Raw genomic sequence first — 21,796 nt, 5'->3', positions numbered from 1 at the left:
TGAAAGGGAGATATTTAAAAATAATGTATTTTTAAAATGAGAACTATTCATTTTGTATGGCAATGATCATACGTTCCTCCCTGATAAAATGACATTTCGCAAATTACATTAATGCTGGACATGTATGATTTGTTCATTTTTTGAAACTAATTCATTTTGAAGCTAATTTATGAAACATATTTGCATATGTGTATAAGAAAGTATGTGGGAAATAAGGGAAATAAGTGAATCACCATCTATGAAAAAAATCTAATCTACGGATATTCAAACTTAGAAACTAGGGAGTAAGTCAGTAGTTCAGTTAACTGAGAAAGTGAGGGGAGGGGAGGAGAGGGAATGAATAATCATAGTAGCATGATTATCCCTACTTAACAGATGAAGAAATTGAAGCACAAAGAGATTAAATAATTATCTCAAGGGGCCAGCATTGTTTATAGCCAGTTAAGCCATTCCTATGACACTGGCATCCAAGTCTCTCTCTCTCTGTCATTCTGCTTTTCAGATAAATAAAATAAACACGTAAAAGAAAACCTCTCTCAAGGTCATTCAGCTGAGAAGTGCCAGAGATAAAGTGTGAACTCCAGCACCAGCTTTGTGACTCATTATTCTGTGGGGCCTCTCAGATTCTTGTGCCTTTGTTTGGGAAAAAATGAATGTATGCATGTATGTGTGTATATATATATGTGTGTGTGTGTGTACCCACCCATGGGGCCATTTTAGGGATTAAAGGAAAACTACACATACTGACTAACATAAAATAAGTTGTATTATTTTACCCTCTTTTAGGAAGAAAATATAGATGGAAGGCAGCAAGGGAGGGAAGAAGGGGATAAACTGGCTACAATCGCAAAAATTAACTCTCAGGGCCGGCGTTATGGCATAGTGTATTAAGCCATTGCCTATGATGCTGGTATCCCATATCAAGTCCTGGCTGCTCCACTTCCAATCCAGCTCCCTGCTAACGTGCCTGGGAAAGTAGTGGAAAATGGCTCAAATGCTTCTGGCACTGCCACGGCTATTGCAGAGATTTGGGGAGTGAATCAAATGATGGAAGATCTTCCTCTCTGTCTCTCTTTCTTTCTCTGTAATTCTGCCTTTCAAATAAATAAATAAGTCATTTAAAAATTAGCTCTCATTATTCAAGTATTTAGGTCTCGAACACAATATTCTCAAGATGTGATAGCTCTGCTTTCTGTGAATTGCTTTTCTTGATGTTTGCTCTATTCTCAAAGAACTTATTTCCTAATGGTAACCCCTAGCAACTCTAAATTTATGTCTTACTAGTTTTTAATCTAGCATAAAAAAGAACAACTCTCTTCAGAAATAGATTACAAAAGTAGGTTGGCCTCACTTTGGTTGAACTAACTTTTGCATGTTCCTATCCCTGAAATAATTGTAGGTTCAGGGGGATGGCTTTCAGTATTCTGACTTTTCAGACCTAAGTCACACCCTCACCCTTGGAATGATAGTTGCTTTCAGCTCCATCCATAGCTTAATGACAAGAGATACAGGAAGCATGGTTACCCAGGCAAAATATAGATAGTGCTACCCAAAGAAAGGAGAGTGAATGATGGAGGGCAGGATCAGAAAAATTCCAAGTCTGGCGCTGTGGTGTAGCAGATTAAACAGCCAGGTCAGGGCCATTCTGAAGCCAGGAGCCAGGAGTTGCATCCAGATCTTCCTTGTGGATGGCAGGAAACCAACCACTTGAACCATTCTGCACTACTCTCCCAGGTGTGTTAGCAAGAAGCTGCTTCAGAAGTGGAGTATACAGAGCTCAAACCTCTTAGCCCAGATTAATTGTCTTTTCCCTGTGTCCTTATTTCAATCATATCTTGCCCTCTATTACAAGTATAAGTATACTCATGTATGCATGTATATTCTTCTTCCCAGACTGAACATCACTCAAGAACCACATTTCAGCCTTACCCTTGTGAATATCTCTGAATTCTTATATAGTGAATATCTAATTATAATGTCTAGTGACTGAAATTGAATTTAATTAAATAGGGTTAGCTATATCCTGTTAAGACTAAAGTATCTATAGACACAAGTCAATATTTTTCTTATAACCACCAGTTTTCCATAACAGATTATTTTCTGTGCCCCAAATATCCTCCAAATTAATTTATCCTGCCTAAAGCCCCTTATTAGCCAGACTGTTAAAATCCCCAAAGGGAACTCAACTCCCTAGGGCCCTTTGGTTGCAAGGAATAGAAGAGTGCTTAGACACAGACCCATATTTAAACAGAATTACTGCAATAGTTGAAGAGCTGAAGATATCACTGAAGAATGTGAGAGGTTAGCAACTAGGACAATGCTAAGGACTCACGCATTGACAGCTCGTGAATCCTTTGACCCAGGGCAGCCCAGGGCAGCTCCCATCAAGATTCAGATTCCTAAGAATTTGTTTAAGCCAACTTTATATAAGAGTATAACACTGTAATTATGAAACCTTTCAGCTTATTTTTAATTTACCTCATGTAGTACAATGGGAAGTTGCAGTAGTTTACTGAAATATGTAAGATAGGCAAAGAGAAATTAGTAAGCATCAAAAAATAAGCATAGAATAAGATATAGTAATCCAAAATTGGAGTTAAGAGTATGCAAGGAAAGAGATGATGGACAAACAAAAACAAGTGTTGCTATAAGAATCTGAGAATGAACTGCACCACCAAGAGTTTCTCAAGAATGTAAATTAGAAAATAAACACAAAACATTCTGAGTGATTTTTGACTTGAAAGTCATGTGGATGAAGACTGGGGCCCCTGTGGGGAAGGAAACAGAACTGACAGAGGAAAGCAAAGATAAGAGACCAGAGTGCCCATGTATTCCCTAAAAGTTAAACAACGTGGCTTCATTTCCTAGTGGTTTCTTTTCCTTGTCTTGAGTCTCCCAGTGTGTGATAAACAGATATGAGTTATCTTAATGATGGCACACAGTCTGAGAAATTCTTAGTTGGATGATTTTGTCCTTGTACAAACCTATTTGTATATTTATGCAAGTAGATGGTACAACTTAATCACTCTACTGGACCTCTGGATGCGATCAGGACACATGGTAAACACAAGATATAAAAGGCAATTGCCAATTTAATGTGACACTTTTACATGTAAACTTTTAAAATTATTACAATAAGCTTTTAAAATTGATTATTCAAATATGTATTTGAGAAACAGAGACAGAGCTAAAGAGAAATAGATATATATTTGTTGGTTTACTTTTCAAGTGCTGGCCAGGAGTCTATGCCAGGACCTAGTAACTCATTCCAGGTCTCCTAGAAGTGTTGCAGGAACCCAATAACCTGAGGCATCACCACTGCCTCTACCAGTCTGCATTGGTAGGGAGCTGGAGTCCAGATCTAGAGCCAAAACTTGAACACAAGCATTGCAGTGTGGGACAAGGGCTTCTTAAATGCTAAGCTAAATACCTTTTTTGTAAGTAGAAGGAATATACTCTAAAGTAATTATCAAAATGATAGCATAATAGATACATAAACTAGTAACATGGTCATTTATTATCAAGTATTTATACACTATGTATAATCAAAGGTGCTAACTTTTATATGACTGGCAGCATATTAAGTTTATTTACACGAGCATCACCACGAACATGTGACTAATGTATTTCAGCATGTATTATCATGGCTGTGATATCACTGGGTTATAGGAATTTTTCAGTTACATTATAATCTTATGGGACCACTGTTTCACCTGTGCAGTTTTTTGACCAAAACAGTAGATGAATATACTTTCTTTATAACCATGAGTACTAGGAAAGCTCTCCTTCTCATCAAGAATAGTAATTGTCTCATGGTTTGAAATATTTGGCTCTGGAATAATCGGGATCAAAATTAGTTACCCAAGAGTACAGAAAATCTGATAACCTCCGGCAATGGGACATAAATCCCATTTGCCAGTTCTGCCATTTAGTGATAATGATGAAGACAGTGATTTCAGATTAGTGTTTGCTAAGTACCAAGCAGTGTTGGAATCATTTGCATACATTGTCTTACTTAATCCTCATAAAACCCGTGAGGTTTAAGTAGAATTGTTAGTTCCATTATACACAAAAGAGAGAATAAATCAGGCAGCCAGGATTCAGATTTCCCAATTCAATGTCAAAGCCTTGAGTTTTGAAAATGTGAGTCTCTTCACAAACTTCAGGAATTAGGCAGCCTACAAGAAATCTAAGTTTTAAGGCACTTCAAAACTTTATAAAGCCTTTTGGATAAAAATGTTTTGTTTTTCAAATTTTGCTCAAATCTCAGAGTTCCTAGTTAGCGTGTGTTGTGTCCATTAAAAGGAGTTTCTATCTGGACCTCTAATAAGGCTTTACACCAACAGCTTCCCTGACAGCAATAATAAGGATGACCATTTCCTGAGTAATTGTAGTGCACCAGGGTCATGGCTTACAAGTACTTTATTACCTTATCACCTAGGGAGATAGATACTGTCCACAACCCAGTGAGCAGCAATACTGTGACTTCCACTGTAATTATATATTATTACATAGTGTATATGCTTAAATACATGTGCGGTAATTATCTAATACCTAGTAATAAGAATATAGTCCTGGCCATATCATGAACCTAATATTTACTTAAAACACAAAGTTACCGCTGTAGCCTTTAGTCCTTAAGAAGCATGTGGGAAAATGAGCTTTTAGTAAAACTTCTGTGGGAGATGGTTTTCCTTAATCCAAACCATGGTGGGCGTCAGGATTGTTCAGCAAGCATGAATGTCTCATTAAGAAGAGTTCCTATCAAGTGCTTTTGAAGCACACAGTGTGAAAACACTACTGACCCTCTGCTGGTGAGTGGAGTCAGGGGACTCAGGTTGCTAGAGGTCCACAGATGCTGCCTGAAGTTTGGCTTCAGTTACTGTTGGCAGAATGACAGGCTGTAGCCTAAGCAGTTGCCAAGAACTTGTCTCCTTTCTATATCGTAACTCTTTTCACTGGGTTGCTGTGTCTCTTTTGCAGCACTTTGAGTAGAAGAGATACACGCCTGGATCAATCTAGGAACATATTGGTTTCCTTGCTAAAGAAGAAAAAAAAAATTAGTCAACCTTTAATTATTGAAATCAAAGTTCAAATAATTTTCAATTCCTTCCCTTTTACATAAAAATCTTAGGATCATGTTCTTCTAAACTATTGCATTAGAACAAAATTTACTTCTTTGTTACTCTACCAGCTGTGAATTTGGCACCTTCAGGTCATTCTGTGTTATTTTTTTTTTCAAGCTGGAGTAGATTAACAAGATGTATATATATGTTATCCAAAACCGTGCGACATTCAATTTGATGATGCATTGTTGATGACAGTTATTTGATTCATAATAGTCCAGTCATAGTGAGACAGGATACTGCATAAACCAAAGACCACACGAAGTGTCAATGTCAAATATCAAGAGGGTGTGGAGGAAGTGGGTTGCAACCTGGTTTCTCCCAACTGTTAAAATGTTTTACTTTAATAAAAATCGGTTTAAAAAAATACAGTGAACCTGATTTATTCAGCTATAACTGTAACAACAAAAATTGGGTTTATTGAGGTATGCATTTTTTTGCCTTTTTCCCCTCTCACAGGGACTTACTTTCTCCATTAAACTCTTTCTCTCTTTTTTTTCCCCTTCAAATGTTAGTATTTCATGTTATTGTATCCAAGTTGAGTCCATTGGAAATTCCTATGTCTTTGGTAATTCAGGTTTAAAGCAACATATGATTTGCCCTGGTATTAAACAAAAACAAAACAAGAACCCTAGCTGCCTTTCCCGAGTGGGAAACTCTCTGGCGTCCTTGATATTTTTCTATTGAAAATTGATTGAACAGATAAACCTAAGTAGATCCAGCATGCTTTAAAATGTGAGGACTTTGTCAACCTGGTTTTTTTTTTTTTTTTTTTTTTTTTTTTTTTTTAAAAAGGGGTGAGGGAAAGTTGGTTTTGTCCTAAATACCCTTGCTGGGCTCATTATGTATAAAAAGGGGCCACAGCCCATTTGCAAGGCCTCTGAATGAACTCCATTCATTCTGTACTTGGAAATGTCTCTTCAGCCACAAGGAGAAACAATAGCTATAACCTAATTTCTTTGGTGCCAGTATCAGCAGAGGAAAAGCCAAGAAACCATTATGAAAACTCTAGTGCTTCTCATGGTGATTATATAATTCTGTATTCATTGGTCATATTTGTGTAATTAAATGAATATTTTTTCAAAAGGTTATAAAGTGGTTTGGCAATGCTGTAATATCACATTTCATGCATTGGGCAACTTTTTCAAACTAAAGTGCTCCAAGTATTTTACTTCTGATAGTTAGCAACGTTTGAAAGTGAAATTCCCAGGACCCTGAGGCTTTAAAAGGAAAACCTTGGTGTTTTTCATTCCTGACTTTTCAAATCTATTGTGAATTCAAAACTGTAATTTGTTCAGTAAATTCATGAATCAGTGCCCAGGTTTCCATGTAGGAGTCAGTGGAGGGCATACGTCTGGAAGTGGTAGTGGTGGCACAACACGTGTTAATACCATTTCCAAGAGGTGTCCAGAGTGAACTTTTTTAAGTGCAGATCTGATCTGAACACATCACTCCTTGCTTAAAATCCTTTATTGACGTCCCAGGTGTCTTAAAGACAATGACTGTGTTTCCTGTGCCTCACAAATTCCTCTTTCTGGTCTCTGGTTTTTGCTACCTGGAGTCTCAGTCTCCTCTTCTCACGTCTTCCTCACTGAGCTTCTGTCTGCTGGCCTGGCTCTTGCTTCGCGATGTTGTTTCAGTGTTGCCTGTTGTTGCCAAGAAATTTCTCCTTCCCAATTCTGTTCCCCTCTTTAATCTGATCAACACTTAATATTTTCAGGGAGGCTTTAGCTGTAAGAACTAAAAGAAGCAAGTGTAATTTGCAGCTGAGACCTTATGGAATTCGTTGCTAAAGGTAGTTTGGAACTACAGCAAGCAGGATTTTCTGAACAGTGCTTTTAAGGTTTTAAACAGGAACATGATGCCAGCTCTGTGTTTTTGAAAGTTGAAGGATGGAGTGGGTCTTCAGAGATGGTTAACATGGACATTAGTGGGCAGTGGACTAGGAAACACCACACAGATCTTATCTTGTCTTCATGTAAAGATTGATTTAATCTTTACTTCTCTCAAGCACTATGAAAAATCTCTTGTTCTGATCAAATTCTATACCACCCCCCAGTTAGTTTATTATCGAAAAATACCAGCTCCCAGTATTTGACCTTACATTGTCAGTGAGTGATGCTAAATATGACTACATTTAGTTGGTGATTGATACTAAAGATAATATTAACTACAATACAAAGGACAGTTGATGCGTTAGTGTATAGTGTGGTAGTTAACTGTGTAACCTTTATAGATCTGGCTTAAAATTCTTGCTTCAGGGGCTGGCACTGTGGTGCAGTGGGTTAAATCCCTGGCATGCAGTGCCAGCATCCCATATGGGTGCTGGTTCGAGTCTGAGCGCTCCCTTTCAGATCCAGCTCTCTGCTATGGCCTTGGAAAGTGATAGAAGGTGGCCCAAGTCCATGGGCCCCTGCATCCATGTGGGAGACCTGGAAGAAGCTCCTGGCTCCTGGCTTCGAATCCGCTCTAGCCGTTGCGGTCATTTGTGGAATGAACCAGCAGATGGAAGACCTCTCTTCTCTTTCTCTCTCTCTCTCTCTCTCTCTGGCTCTACCTCTCTCTGTATCTCTGTCTTTCAAATAAAAAAAAATCCCTTTGACTCTTAGACCTATCAGTATGATCAATTGTGAACTGAAATTGATCACTTTGACTATGTACCAATGCCATCTCGGTGGGATTGAATTGGAATCCCCTGGCACATTCCTAACTCTACCATTTGAGGCAAGTCAGCTTGAGCATGTGCCAAATTGCACATCTCCTCGCTCTCGTATTCCCACTCTTATATTTAACAGAGATCAGTTTTCAATTAAATTTAAATACCTAAGAATAATTGTGTGTTAATTACAGAGATCTAAGAGTCAAAGGGGTCACATAAACAAGACTAGTGTCTGCTAATACTAACTCATAGAATAAAAAAGGGAGAGAACGATCCAACATGGGAAGCAAGATACACAGCAGACTCATAGAATGGCAGATGTCCTAAACAGCACTCTGGCCTCAGAATTAGCCCTTAAGGCATTTGGATCTGGCTGAACAGCCCATGAGAGTATTTTAGGCATGGAAAGCCAAGACACTCTGCCACCAAAAAAAAAAAAAGAAGAAGAAGAAGAAGAAGAAAAGAAGAAGAAGAAGACCTAAATGAAAGATCTCTGCGAGTGAGATCCCAGTGGAAAGAACAGGTCATCAAAGAAGGAGGTACCTTTCTCTGAAGGGAGGAGAGAACTTCCACTTTGACTATGACCTTGTCTAAATAAGATCGAAGTCGGTGAACTCAAAAGGCTTCCATAGCCTTGGCAATTCATGACAAGAGGCTAGGGTGAGTACTGACGCCATAAACAAGAGTGTCAATTTGTTAAGTCGACAACAGGAGTCACTGTGCACTTACTCCTCATGTAGGATCTCTGTCCTTAATGTGCTGTACATTGAGATTTAATGCTATAACTAGTACTCAAACAGTATTTTACACTTTATGTTCTGTGTGGGTGCAAACTGTTTAAATCTTTATTAATATATACTAAATCAATCTTCTGTACATACAGATAATTGAAAATGAATCTTGATGTGAATGGAATGATTGAGGGAGCGGGAGTTGGGAGGGTTGCAGGTGAGAGGGAAGTTATGGGGGGGGAAAGCCATTGTAATTCATAAGCTGTACTTTGGAAATTTATATTTACTAAATAAAAGTTAAAAAAAAAAAGAAACAAAAAATCTAAAAAAAAAACTTCTCTTCAGTTATTTTTTATGTAGATGTGGACCAGCTATTTAGACAACTTACTTAGCAAAATAAACTTGAACTGAACATTAAGTTTGGAGCAAGGAAGGTAGACCCTAAAACAATTTGCCAAATATAATATTTTTCTGAATTTAAGAATATTATCTAAAAATTCCTGTGAGTCTAGCATTCTTATATATAATACACTTATATATAATACACTTATATATAATACACTTCTGTGTGTAAATATTTTTAAGTTGGAAGAGGGGGTTAAATTGGTTGGTAGTTATTGTCTCAAATGTTCTGTACAATTATTTCTCCAAGAAGATAAATTATGTTTATCCTATGGCTTAAAGCACTCTTTTCACTCTTTTTTTTTTCAGACTTTTATGGTATAAAAGCATAAAAACGGACTGAGGGAATGACCAGAAGTATAAATATAAAAGCTCATTGAAGCAAAAGTTCTGCATTAATCCATTAATCTTTATCTGCTGATTTACAGTGTTAACCCCAAGAATACAGTATTCTAGAGAAATTGTTAAAATAATTTAACAGTGTCACAAAACCAGCTCATCATTTCTCTCTGCTTACTGTCCCTGATCCCATCTTTTGGTTACTCCCACAATACTCACAAGAGGCATGCTGGCTTAGCTCTCTTCCTGGTCCCCTTCAAATATTTCAGGTCAGCATTTTAGTCTTTCTCCACAGAATCTACCTTGAACATATATTCCACGGTCCCTTTTGTCTTTTTCACTACCTACAATCTGTTGGTCATTTTAACATTTTATTTTTCCTCATCTGCAGTGTCTTCTGAGTTCAAGAAATTTATTATATGCATTCTCTTTCTTCTTTTATTTAATCTGTGAACCATCCTTCGTTGTTTCTCCTTTAACTACAAAATTAAGTATTAATTTCCAAAACAGACCTCCCACCACCACAGTATGATGACCTTACTTTCCAACCTCACTTTTTCTTCTCTTTTATGGCCTGTCCTCTATAGGCAGAGTGAACTGCTCCTTCTTCCTTTAGTTCCCAATGGCTCACTCATCTCCTAGCCTCTCCGTGAATGTCAACACTGTGCACAAATTTCAAAGCTTATCTCACAAGTCTCCTCTTCCATAAGTCCTTCCTTGATTTCCCAGCTGAATGGGTAAGGTCTCTCTCGTTTCTTTCTTTCATTCATGGAACATATATTTATCAAATGCTAGCAAGCCAACTAATAAACTAGAGCAGGAAATTTTGCAATGACTGGAACAGAGTTGGTACCCATTCTAATGGAGTCTATAATCTAACACAAAATCAATCATGGTAACTATTTCCGGTGTCACAGGTTTTACAAGGGACTGTGTAGGATCTTTAGAAGAGATAAAATTAGGCTGAGAGTTAAGGATAACATCTCTGATGTAAGGTTTAGATGGAGAGTTGTAGAAGGAAGAGGAACTAAAGAGGTGAAGCAGGAAGGGACTAAGGGGATTGAAAGACATGAACGAGTATTTTAGGCAGAGGCTACAAAATATGCGAAGCCCCAGAATTTGGAGAGATCTAGAACACTGGAAGAAGTGAGATGAGAGAAGGCCATTGTGGGTAGTCAGATGGGATATGAAACGAATAGTAGAATAGGGAAAACTGAGATATCAGCAAAAGTGGGATTGCTGTCCCATGGACTCAAAGATGGATTAGAATAGAATTAAGGAGAGAGGATAGAGGAATACGGGATAGTAGAAGAAATGGAATGCTTGGAGACTGTGATGAGTTTGAAAAACAAACAAAAAAAGGATGGGGATTGGAGTTGACCTAGCTAGCTGGAAGGGTAGAAACTTTTAGTCAGTCTTGTGTCTCGTTTCACATTAAGCCTGTAATCCTTTCTCATTTTCTATATTTTTCCACATTTTATAACTTTTTATATAATTTTACTATTTTTATGATAAATAAATTCCCTAGGTACTTATGGGCTAATAATTATATTATCATTAATAATAATATGAGTAAAGTTTTACAAGTAACAAAGTCTTTGTTGGTATACTTATTTCTTTTTTGATTTTTAAATATGGTTTGTTGTTGTTTTTTTTTTTTAATTTTTGACAGGCAGAGTGGACAGTGAGAGAGAGAGACAGAGAGAAAGGTCTTCCTTTTGCCGTTGGTTCACCCTCCAATGGCCGCCGCGGCCGGCGCGCTGCGGCCGGCGCACCATGCTGATCCGATGGCAGGAGCCAGGAGCCAGGTGCTTTTCCTGGTCTCCCATGGGGTGCAGGGCCCAAGCACCTGGGCCATCCTCCACTGCACTCCCTGGCCACAGCAGAGAGCTGGCCTGGAAGAGGGACAACCGGGACAGAATCCGGCGCCCCAACCGGGACTAGAACCCGGTGTGCCGGCGCCGCTAGGCGGAGGATTAGCCTAGTGAGCCGCGGCGCCGGCCTAAATATGGGGTTTTAAAAATTACTATTTCTGAGACCAGCATTGTGGTGGAGCAGGTAACCCTCCACCTGCAGTGCCAGCATCCCATATGGGCACAGGTTCGAGTCCCAACAACAGTAACATGCTTCCAATCCAGCTCCCTGCTAATGCTCATGGGAAAGCAGCAGAAGATGGCCCAGGTGCTTGGGCTCCCCCACCCATATGGGAGACCTGGAAGAAGCTCTTGGCTCTTGGCTTCATCCTGGTCCAGCCCCTGCTGTTGTGGCGATTTGAGGAGTGAATCAGCAGATGGAAGATATCTCCCTCTCTCTCTCTCTGTATCTCTTGCTCTCTCTTCCACTCTCTTTTCCTTCTTTCTCTCTAAAAAAATAAAATAACAAAAATAAAAATAATGAAACTTGCACAAGGAACAACTGTGTTACTCCTAATACCTAAAAAAAAATAATATTTTTGAATTCATGTTATTGATCATTTGGCAAATACCAAATGCCACAGGTTGCATTTAGCATGCACAAAGTACCAAAACCAAAAAGCACACCACATGCTACAGTTATTTTTTTTAACTTTTATTTAGTAAATATAAATTTCCAAGTACAGTTTATGAATTACAATGGTTTCCCCCCCAAATAATTTCCCTCCCACTCGCGCCCCTCCCATCTCCCGCAACCTCTCCCATTCCATTCACATCAAGATTCATTTTCAATTATCTTTATATACAGAAGATCGATTTAGTATATATTAATAAAGATTTCATCAGTTTGCACCCACACAGAAACACAAAGTGTAAAATACTGTTTGAGTACTAGTTATAGCATTACTTCACATTGAACAACACATTAAGGACAGATCCCACATGAGCAGTAAGTACACAGTGACTCCTGTTGTTGACTTAACAACTTGACACTCTTGCTTATGGAGTCAGTAATCTCCCTAGGCTCTTGTCATGAGTTGCCAAGGCTATGGAAGCCTTTTGAGTTCGCCACCTTCGATTTTATTTAGACAAGGTCATAGTCAAAGTGGAAGTTCTCTCCTCCCTTCAGAGAAAGGTACCTCCTTCTTTGATGGCCCCCTTCTTTCTTTTCCACTGGAATCTCACTCACAGAGATCTTTCATTTAGGTCTTCTTCTTCTTCTTTTTTTTTTTTTTTTTTTTTTTTTTTTGGCAGAGTGTCTTGGCTTTCCATGCCTAAAATACTCTCATGGGCTGTTCAGCCAGATCCAAATGCCTTAAGAGCTGATTCTGAGGCCAGAGTGCTGTTTAGGACATCTGACATTCTATGAGTCTGCTGTGTATCCTGCTTCCCATGTTGGATCGTTCTCTCCCTTTTTTATTCTATGAGTTAGTATTAGCAGACACTAGTCTTGTTTGTGTGGTCCCTTTGACTCTTAGACCTATCAGTGTGATCAATTGTGACCTGAAATTGATCACTTGGACTAGTGAGATGGCATTGGTGTATGCCACCTTGATGGGATTGAATTGGAATCCCCTGGCATGTTTCTAACTCCACCATTTGGGGCAAGTCCGACTGAGCATGTCCCAAATCTCCTCCCTCTCTTATTCCCACTCTTATATTTAACAGGGATCACTTTTCAGTTAAATTTAAACACCTAAGAATAATTCTGTGTTAATTACAGAGTTCAACCAATAGTACTAGAACAAAAAAAAAAATACTAAAAGGGATAAAGTTTACATTGTACATCAACAGTCAGGACAAGGGCTGATCAAGTCACTGTTTTTTAAGTTTTATTTAATTTATTTGACAGGTAGCATTACAGAGAAGTAGAGAGAGGAGAGATCTTCTATCTGTTGGTTCACTCCCCAAATGGCGGCAATGGCCAGGGCTGGGCCAGGCCAAAGCTGGGAACCAGGAGCTTCTTTCAAATCTCTCATGTGGGTACAGATGCCCAAGTGCTTAAGCCATCCTCTGCTGCTTTCCTAGGCACATTAGCAGAGAGCTGGATCGAAGTGGAGCAGGCAGGACTTGAACCAGCACCCATATGGGATGCCAGTGCTGTAGGCCAGGGCTTTAACCTGCTGCACCATAGCGCCAGCCCCTAGTCATTTTTAAAATTAATAAGGGAAGCTATTTACTGGATTTCCTTCTCTCTTTGAAAAAAGATACATACTGTGTTTGGATCCATTCATAAGGTTGGAAAGTAGATGGGGAGAGAAGCAGGAGCAGAGAATCAGCAGTCAGATTCGGCAGATCAGATTTCCAACTTCCTAGTACCTTAGGTGTTTAGCCCAGTTTCTTCTCACTTATAAGGATGAATATATAGACATCAAGCCCTTTCCAAAAAGGAACCACCAAGTTTGTTATCACCTGAATGAATAATATGAGGTACTTTTCACTTGAAATGCCTCTTTTAAATACCCCTTTGGTTTTTTCCTACATGACTTCGTTGAATCTCCTGTGTACTTTGTTTACCTTCTACTGATACAAGCAATATGCCTCCATTTTATTTTCAGTTAGATGCTAGATAAACTCCCCAGTCATTTCCATCTTTGTGCAAAAACAGTTTTTAAAAAATATTTATTCATTTATTTGAAAGAATTAACAAAGCAAGAGGAAGAGACAGACAGAGAAACCTTCCATCAGCTTCTTCACTCCCCAAATGACCACAATGACCAGTGTTGGGCCAGGCCAAAGCCAGGAGCCCATAGCTTCATCCAGATCTCCCACATGGGTGTCAGGGGCCAAAGCCCTTGCCCCATCCTCTGCTACCTTCCCAGGCACATTATTAGCAGAGAGCTGCATCAGAAGTGGAGCAGCCAGGACTCAAACTGGTGCCCATTTCAGATGCCAGCATCTCAGGTGACGGCTTAACCCCCTATACCACAACACCAGCCCCTAAAAACAATTTTAATTACACAAATGAGTCACCCACTTTACATGAGCCCCACAGTTAAAGGGAAATAATAGTCAAAATGTAACACTTATAAAATGTTAGTGGTCACAATCTTCCTTTTTTTCTTCTCCTAGGTACTCCCTGTGGGTGGTTACTCCAATGAAGCTGTGGTATATATACTGAAAGAATGTGGTGCACATCATACAGGCATAGCAAAAAAATATGACTGTAATCTCTCTTGGGGGATGCCATCAGTGACAGTGCCACAAAACATGAAGATCTATGGATCACCATAAAGTTGTGGCTCTTAACTTGTGACCTTGACTGTATAAACACTATACCTTTCTGTCTGAAGTTCTGCAGATGGATTGGAGTAGAGTATCTAGGTATACCTTGTAGATATCTTCAGCCATCATAATCTCTTTAGAGATTTAACTACTCTTTTTGAATATTTTAGAGAAACAGTACTTTTGTGATGTGGTATGATTCTAAGCATGATGGATAAGTAGAAGTTTTGTTATGTATTTTAAGAAAATAAAAATTTTGGGCCAGCACTGTGGTACAGTGGGTTAAAGCCCTGGCCTACAGCACAGGCATCCCATATGGGCTCTGGTTCAAGTTTCAGCTGTTCCACTTCTGATCCAGCTCCCTGCTCGTGTGCATGAGAAAACAATGGAGGGCCCCTGCACCGACATGGGAGACCCAGAAGAAGCTCCTGGCTCTTGGCTTTGGCCTAGCCAAGCCCCGATTGTTGTGACCATTTGGGGAGTGAATCAGCAGATGGAAGACCTCTCTCTCTCTCTCTCTCTCTCTAATTCTACATGTCAAATAAATAAAATAAATCTTAACAAAGAAATAAAAATTTATTGTGCTTGATATCCTTTTAACTTTTTCTTATGAAACTCTCAACAACTAAGTTAACAAGTCAACTGTCTCAGATATGATTTTTCAATCCTTGTTAATCCTTCTGTGAATTATTTTGCCATTTTATAATCTTAAAATCCATGTCTATTCTTGTGTCCTTTTGTCATTGTATTTCTGTATGTCATTTTATTTCAATTGTTTTACATAAAGTAAAGCTTCCTGCATCCCATAGCAGATGAGACAATCTTTCCTATTCCTACTCCTGACTGAGAGAAACCCCTGTTGACAGAGCAATGGTGAAAGCCCTGCCTTTCTGCTGTTCCTAGTTATAGAAACCCACCAAGTCTCATGTGACCTACACCTTGAAGTGGTAACCACCGTGACTCGGTGTCTGGTCCTTACCTTTACAGGTTAAGGAACTCAGCTGACCCACTAACCAAATCTTATTTCTTAACCAAAATGCTCTATAGCCTATGCATTATAAAAATGAAGTTTATTATCATTTTGAATAAATAACACTACATCATATCAAAGAGACTTTATAATATTAACATGTAAGAATATAGTGAACAGAATTCTAATGAAGAGATTTTAAAGACCTCAATGAGTACAGTATATAGAGAAGGAGGAGAAAAGTTGGGATGTGGGCGGGAAGGAGGGTAAGGTGGGAAGTATTCTATGTTCCTAAATCTGTATATATGAAATTTGTCTAACTTAAATAATACTTTCTAAAAAGTTGGTGAAAAATAAAATTAAAAGATTAGTTCATCTTAATGCAAAACATTTTTGAGATCCATGCATAGTTTTTTTTCATAATTTGCATTTTCTCTGACATTTTTGTAGGTCCTTCATACTGTGAGATTTGCCAAATATAAATTTTAATGAATACAACATTATATTATTTTTTGAAATTAATGTTTTGTTATAAAGCAAAGAATAAAATAAAATTTAAAAAGAGTACTGGATTAGAAATAAAGAGGCCTGACAGTCTGATCTCAGTTCTTTGGTTATTATCCTTTTTTAAAAAATACTTATTTATTTAATTGAAAGTCAGAGTTACACAGAGAGAGGAGAGGCAGAGAGAAGGAGGGAGAGAGAAAGAGAGGTCTTCCATCCGATGGTTCGCTCCCCAATTGGCCACAACAGCCAGAGCTGCGCCAATCAAAAGCCAGGAGCCAGGAGATTCTTCCAGGTCTCCCACTTGGGTACAGGGGCCCAAGGACTTGGCCATCTTGTACTGCTTTCCCAGGCCATAGCAGAGAGCTGGATCGGGAGTGGAGCAGCCAAGTCTGGAACCGGCACCCATATGGGATGCCAGTGCTTCAGGCCAGGGCTTTAACCTGCTATGCCACAGTGCTGGCCCCTGGTAATTATCTATGTATTTAGAGGCTACTCTTCTAAATCAAGAAAGGAGAGAGAAAGGAGAGAGAAGCAGAAGAGACACCCATTCCTTTTAAAGAATGTGATCCAGAACTTGCATGCATTATTTCTGCTCATGTACATTTAGCCAGAGCTTGTTAATTGGACACAATTGGAAGGAAATGAAGCTGGAATTTGTGGTCTTTCACTGAAACTTGGGAGATTCCATTATAAAAGAAACTGGATTGTTAAAGGAGAAATAGCAGTTATTCGTGTTGTCCCTTTTTATCAAGAAAGCAAATGCTCTTGCAGGAACCTCTCTCTTGCTCTACCCTGACTGATTTCTGCTTAGATCAGAATTGGGTCACAGTGATTACCCCTAGATGCAAGGAATCTGGGGAAGCAGGAAATGGGATTGACAGGATTGACTTTGGCTAAAGGTTCCCAAACTTTCTTGATTCACAATCCCCTTGGGGTTTCAGTAATTTTTTTTTCATGGTGCCAAGAAAAACAACAACAAGAAAAACCTACACATAAGTTCCATTTATAAGTTAATAGCCATTCAAAAAATAATAAAATTTGAAGCAAAAGTATTACTTTTTTCTTTCTGAAGTAATTAGTTACTAAGGGATCAGATTTAACAATGCCATCCTCATCTTTCACCATAGTTACTTTTTATCACAGCCACCACTGAAGGCCCAACTTAGCAATGATATGATAGACTAAAGGAATGTAGCACAATCTCGTGTGGAAATTGTGAATTACCTCAAGCTGGTTGTTCATGTGCTGTCTGACAGCTTGTTGAGTCCCACTCTGCTTCCCCTGAAGATTTGAAATATCTGATTATGCCCCAGCGAGTTTACTTTGGCACTCTTAGGGTGTGGGTACACAGTTTGGGAATCATGGATTTAGACTTATCATCACTCATTATCTGTGGCTGAATGAATTGTACCCTAGGCATGAATGAGACTTTGTTGGAGCTCAGAAATGATACCCAAGAGGATTGGGCTTTGGCACGCTGAGTACTTTGAACTAAAGGAAACTGGAAGGCCTTGGACAGAGCCTCATAAGCAGTCTTTCTGAATTTCTGCTCTCCTGTCTCCCACTCATCTTTCTTCCCTGAAATGAATCAGAAACCAAAATTACTTTTCCCCAAGCTGGATCAAAGAAACTAGAATCCCTCTGCCCAAAAGCAAGCCATGAAAGCACAATGGTCATGCTTTCCCTTCTCCCGTAAAGACCCTCATTCCAGAGGAGTCTTCTCCTATACCTACACAGAAGAATGCTGTACCAAGAGGCCAGGTGAATCAGCAGATAGGCCTTGCCCTATTTCCCTCAGTCTGTTACCATTAAACCATACCTTTTGTGTCATCACATTTCTACCTCATTGTCCATTCTTCATCAGACCTAAGCATACGAACTGACTCTTTTCTTTCCATATTTGGATCTTCATTTCTTTTTTTAAAATTTATTTTATTTTTTTGACAGGCAGAGTTAGACAGTGACAGAGAGAGGGACAGAGAGAAAGGTCTTCTTTCCGCTGGTTCACCCCCCAAATGGCCACTATGGCTGGCATGCTGTACCAATCCGAAGCCAGGAGCCAGGTGCTTCCTCCTGGTCTCCCATATGGATGCAGGACCCAAGCACTTGGGTCATCCTCCACTGCACTCCCAGGCCACAGCAGAGAGCTGGACTGGAAGAGGAGCAACTGGGACAGAATCCGGCGCCCCAACCGGGACTAGAACCCCGGGTGCTGGCGCCGCAGGTGGAGGACTAGCCAAGTGAGCTGCGGTGCTGGCCTGGATCTTCATTTCTGAAAATGTCATATACAACTTTGATTAGGGAGCCAGTGTTGTGGTACAATGGGTTAAGCCACCAAATGCAATGCTTAGTATCCCATGTTGGAGTGCTAGTTCTAATTCTGGCTACCCAGTTTCTATTCCAGCTTCCTGCTAATGCATCTGGGAAGTCAGAAAAAGATGACCCAAATACTTGGGCCCCTGCCATCCAAGTGAGAGACCAAAATGGAGTTCCTGGCTCCTGGCTTTGACCTGGCCCAGACCTGACTGTGGTGGCCATTTGAGGAGTGTCTCTTTTTGTCACTCTGCCTTTCAAATAAATAAATCTTAAAGAAAGAAAAACTTTGACTACATAAACATATCATGCTTTTCTCTTGTCTTTTGTTACAGGCGTTTCAGCCATGACCTTACAGAGAAGGAACGGTATAATACCTTTGTGCCCCTTCAGCTTCTTCCAGAGAGGAAGAAGGCAGAATGGAAATTATTTAGGAAACTAACCATTCTGCCTTAGTCTGCCCCAACTAGATTACATGCTGTTTGAGAACACAGGCTGTGCCTGTTTTCTATACCCTGTTTTATGTGTAGCGCAGTTCTTGGTACTTAGAAGGAAGTCAGTACCTATATACTAATGAATGAAGAAATAAAAATTATATAGTCAATTCTACCACCATAGAATGTCAGATTGTAGGAAATGTGTTACCTATACAGCAAACTTCTGTGTAAACACAAGGCCAACACTACACCTTCCTCATTTCTTACTGAGTAGTGCCCAGTGATTACTTGACTTTTTTGTGAGAGAGAAAAATATTGGTTGAATGAATGAGTGGATGTCTCAGTGAGAGCTAGTTCTGTTTCCAAACACTTTTACAAGGAATTTTCACTACACTGATAATGAAAATGCTTATTAATGAACCCTCATATAAATACCCCTGCTAACTGCCAAGAGAGAAAAATAACCTCTCTCTCTTATCACTGTGGGCTTAAGGCTTTCTTCTGTTACCACAGTCACCAATAGGAAAACTGAAAAAAGTGAGAAAACAGAACTTTTTTGAGATATGAAAAGGCATTTTTCTAATAGTAGCTTATGTTGTCAGCAGCTAAACTATCTCACAATTCAAGATCATTACATAAATTCCAGAAAGTGACTATTTGTAAAGGAACCATCAAACTTTGTCAGTATGATGAACATTTGAGCAAAATCTGTTATTCTGCCTTTTCTTGATCCCCAGCCCATATTTACTTTGTATGTTCATGGTTTTGTAGCATGGGAAGCCATTCAACCTGTGGCTTCCCTGATTGTGAAAGTGTATAGCTCTGTGACACTCTTCAGAAGACCATGAAAGAGAGAGTACTTCAAAACGTTCATGGAAAGTGGAATTAAAATATTTTGGTGCAAAAATTTTTTGAAATGTATGTATAGTTTGTTTTAATAATATGCATTCTCAATTAACTTTTTGAAAACCTCATATATGTTCTGGTCCTTTACATTTGTGTCTAGAATGAAAAATTACTCATGGTTATTTCCTTTCTCTAATAATATGAAGCTATTTATATATCTACATATCACTAAATAATACTCATTTTGAAGGCAGGACTTTGTTCTTTCCATTTTTGAATGCACAGAGCTTGGTATGTATTTGCTGAGTTATTCGTTCTTCTGCTTACTTTGGATTTAATTTTCATTTTCTAAGGTAGAAGCTTAGATGATTGATTTTTAGATATTTCTTCTTAATTCCATTCAGGGGTATAAATTTCCCTCTAAACACTGCTTTCTATGTATCCTACAAATTTTTGATAACTTGTGTTTCATTATCGCTGTTTAAAATTTATCTTGAGATTTGTTTTTTGACCCATGTATTTAGAATTATATTGTTTATACTCCACATAGTTTGGAATCTTCTAGTTATTTGTGTTATTAACTAAAGTATTAATTACATTGTGGTATTACAGCAGATTTATGATATCCATTTATTTTTTTAAAGATTTATTTATTTGAAAGGCAGAGTTACAGAGAGGCAGAGGCAGAGAGATAGAGAGAGGCCTTTCATCCACTGGTTCTCTTCCCACATGGCCACAATGGCAGGAGCTGCGCTGATCTGAAGCTAGAAGCCAGGAGCCAGGAGCTTCTTCCGGGTCTCCCACATGGGTGCAGGGCCCCAAGGACTTGGGCCATCTTCTCCTACTTTCCCAGGCCACAGCAGAGAGCTGGATCAGAAGAGGAACAGCTGGGACTCAAACCAGCACCCATATGGGATGCTGGCATTACAGGCAGTAGTTTTACCCACTATGCCACAGTGCCGGCCTCACATATATATTCATGTAAATTTGTTAAGGTGTGTTTTATGGTTCAAAATGTGGTCTATCTTGGTGAATGTTCCGTGAGAGCTTCAGAAGAGTGTTGTGTTCTGTGGCTGTTGGGTGAAATAATCTATGTCAATTATATGCAGTTGATTGGTGGTGATACTGAGTTAAACTATGTCCTTACTGATTCTCTGCCTGAATAATATATAACAGTGAATGGATATATGTCTCCATATAATTCCATTAGTTTTTCCCTCACATATATTTTTTAATTTATTTATTAGAGAGAGAGAGAGAGAGAGAGAGAGAAAGAATGTTCCCATTCACTGGTTCACTTCCCAAATGCTGACAATAGCTGGAGCTAGCCAGACTAAAGCCCAGAGCTGGTAACTCAATCCAGGTCTTCCATGTGGGTGGCAGGGACCAATTGTTTGAGCCATCATCTGCTTCCTCCTGGGGTGCACATTATCAAGAAGCTGGAATCAGGAGCACAGGCAAGACCTGAATCTAGACACTTCAATATGGGATGTGGACACCCTAACTGGTATCTTAATGACCAGTTCAAATGCCCACCCATTTGCTTCACATATTTTGTTGATCTGTTTTTATGTGCATTCCTGTTGTAGCTTGTGTCTTCTTAGATAATTGATTACCCTTTTATCATTATGCAGTACCCTTCTCTATCACTGATAAATTTCCATGCTTTTTTAAGATCTGTTCCATCTAAAATTAATAAACCTATTCCTACTTTGTACTGATTAGTTTTAGCATGTTTTCTCATTCCTTCTAAACTGTATGTTATTTATGTTTAAAGTAGTTTCTTATAGACATTAGATACTTGGGTCTTGTTTTTGATCCCCTCTGAAGGCCTATTCTTTAATTGGTGCATTAAAATTACTGAATCAACGGTGTTATTGATATTGTTAGATGAAGATCAACCACACTTGCTACTATTTTCTTTGTTGTCCTTTTCTTTGTTCCTATTTTTGTCTTATCCTCTCTTTATGCCTTTTGTTGTTTTAATTGAATATTTTATGAACATTTTATCATTTCATTTTTTTTCTTTCTTAGCATGTCTAAATTATCTTTCTTTGTTGGTGTAACCTAGAGTTGCAATACTGATTTAGAACTAATCAAAGCCCACTCTAAAATAAAACAATACTACTTTATGGGTAGTGTGAATACCTTGTATTATCAAAATTATCATAATTGCTCCATCCCAACACTTGTATTACTACTGTTATCCTTTCACTTATATAACAGTATACATAAGCATATATATGCTTATAAAAATCATGGAGAATGTATATTATGAAGAAATGATGCATGAATGTCACATTTTTTACACCAAAATCAACTTATCTT

At 38.7% G+C, this 21,796-nt stretch overlaps 1 protein-coding gene across 41 annotated transcripts in view; it reads left to right on the top strand.

Moving 5' to 3' along the window:
- LOC149125604 (uncharacterized) overlaps nucleotides 1-21,796 on the top strand; it is a 157,653-nt gene that overhangs the window by 51,467 nt on the left and 84,390 nt on the right. For 7 of the 41 annotated variants that reach the window (XR_016210860.1, XR_016210854.1, XR_016210825.1 and 4 more), the window contains one exon: nucleotides 14,243-14,970. The exons of 29 other annotated variants lie outside the window; for them this stretch is intronic. The gene's annotated coding sequence lies outside the window, so the exon portion shown is untranslated. Of the gene's footprint in view, nucleotides 1-9,844; nucleotides 9,995-14,242; nucleotides 14,971-18,520; nucleotides 21,191-21,796 lie in introns of those variants that run through there. 5 more of the 41 variants (XR_016210834.1, XR_016210839.1, XR_016210865.1 and 2 more) reach the window with 4 other exon arrangements.

The sequence above is a fragment of the Oryctolagus cuniculus genome, chromosome 7, assembly GCF_051225735.1.
Source record: "Oryctolagus cuniculus isolate XC-2025 breed Fujian yellow rabbit chromosome 7, ASM5122573v1, whole genome shotgun sequence".
Taxonomy (NCBI): Eukaryota; Metazoa; Chordata; class Mammalia; order Lagomorpha; family Leporidae; genus Oryctolagus; species Oryctolagus cuniculus.
This window is presented reverse-complemented; position numbering and strand designations above follow the sequence as displayed.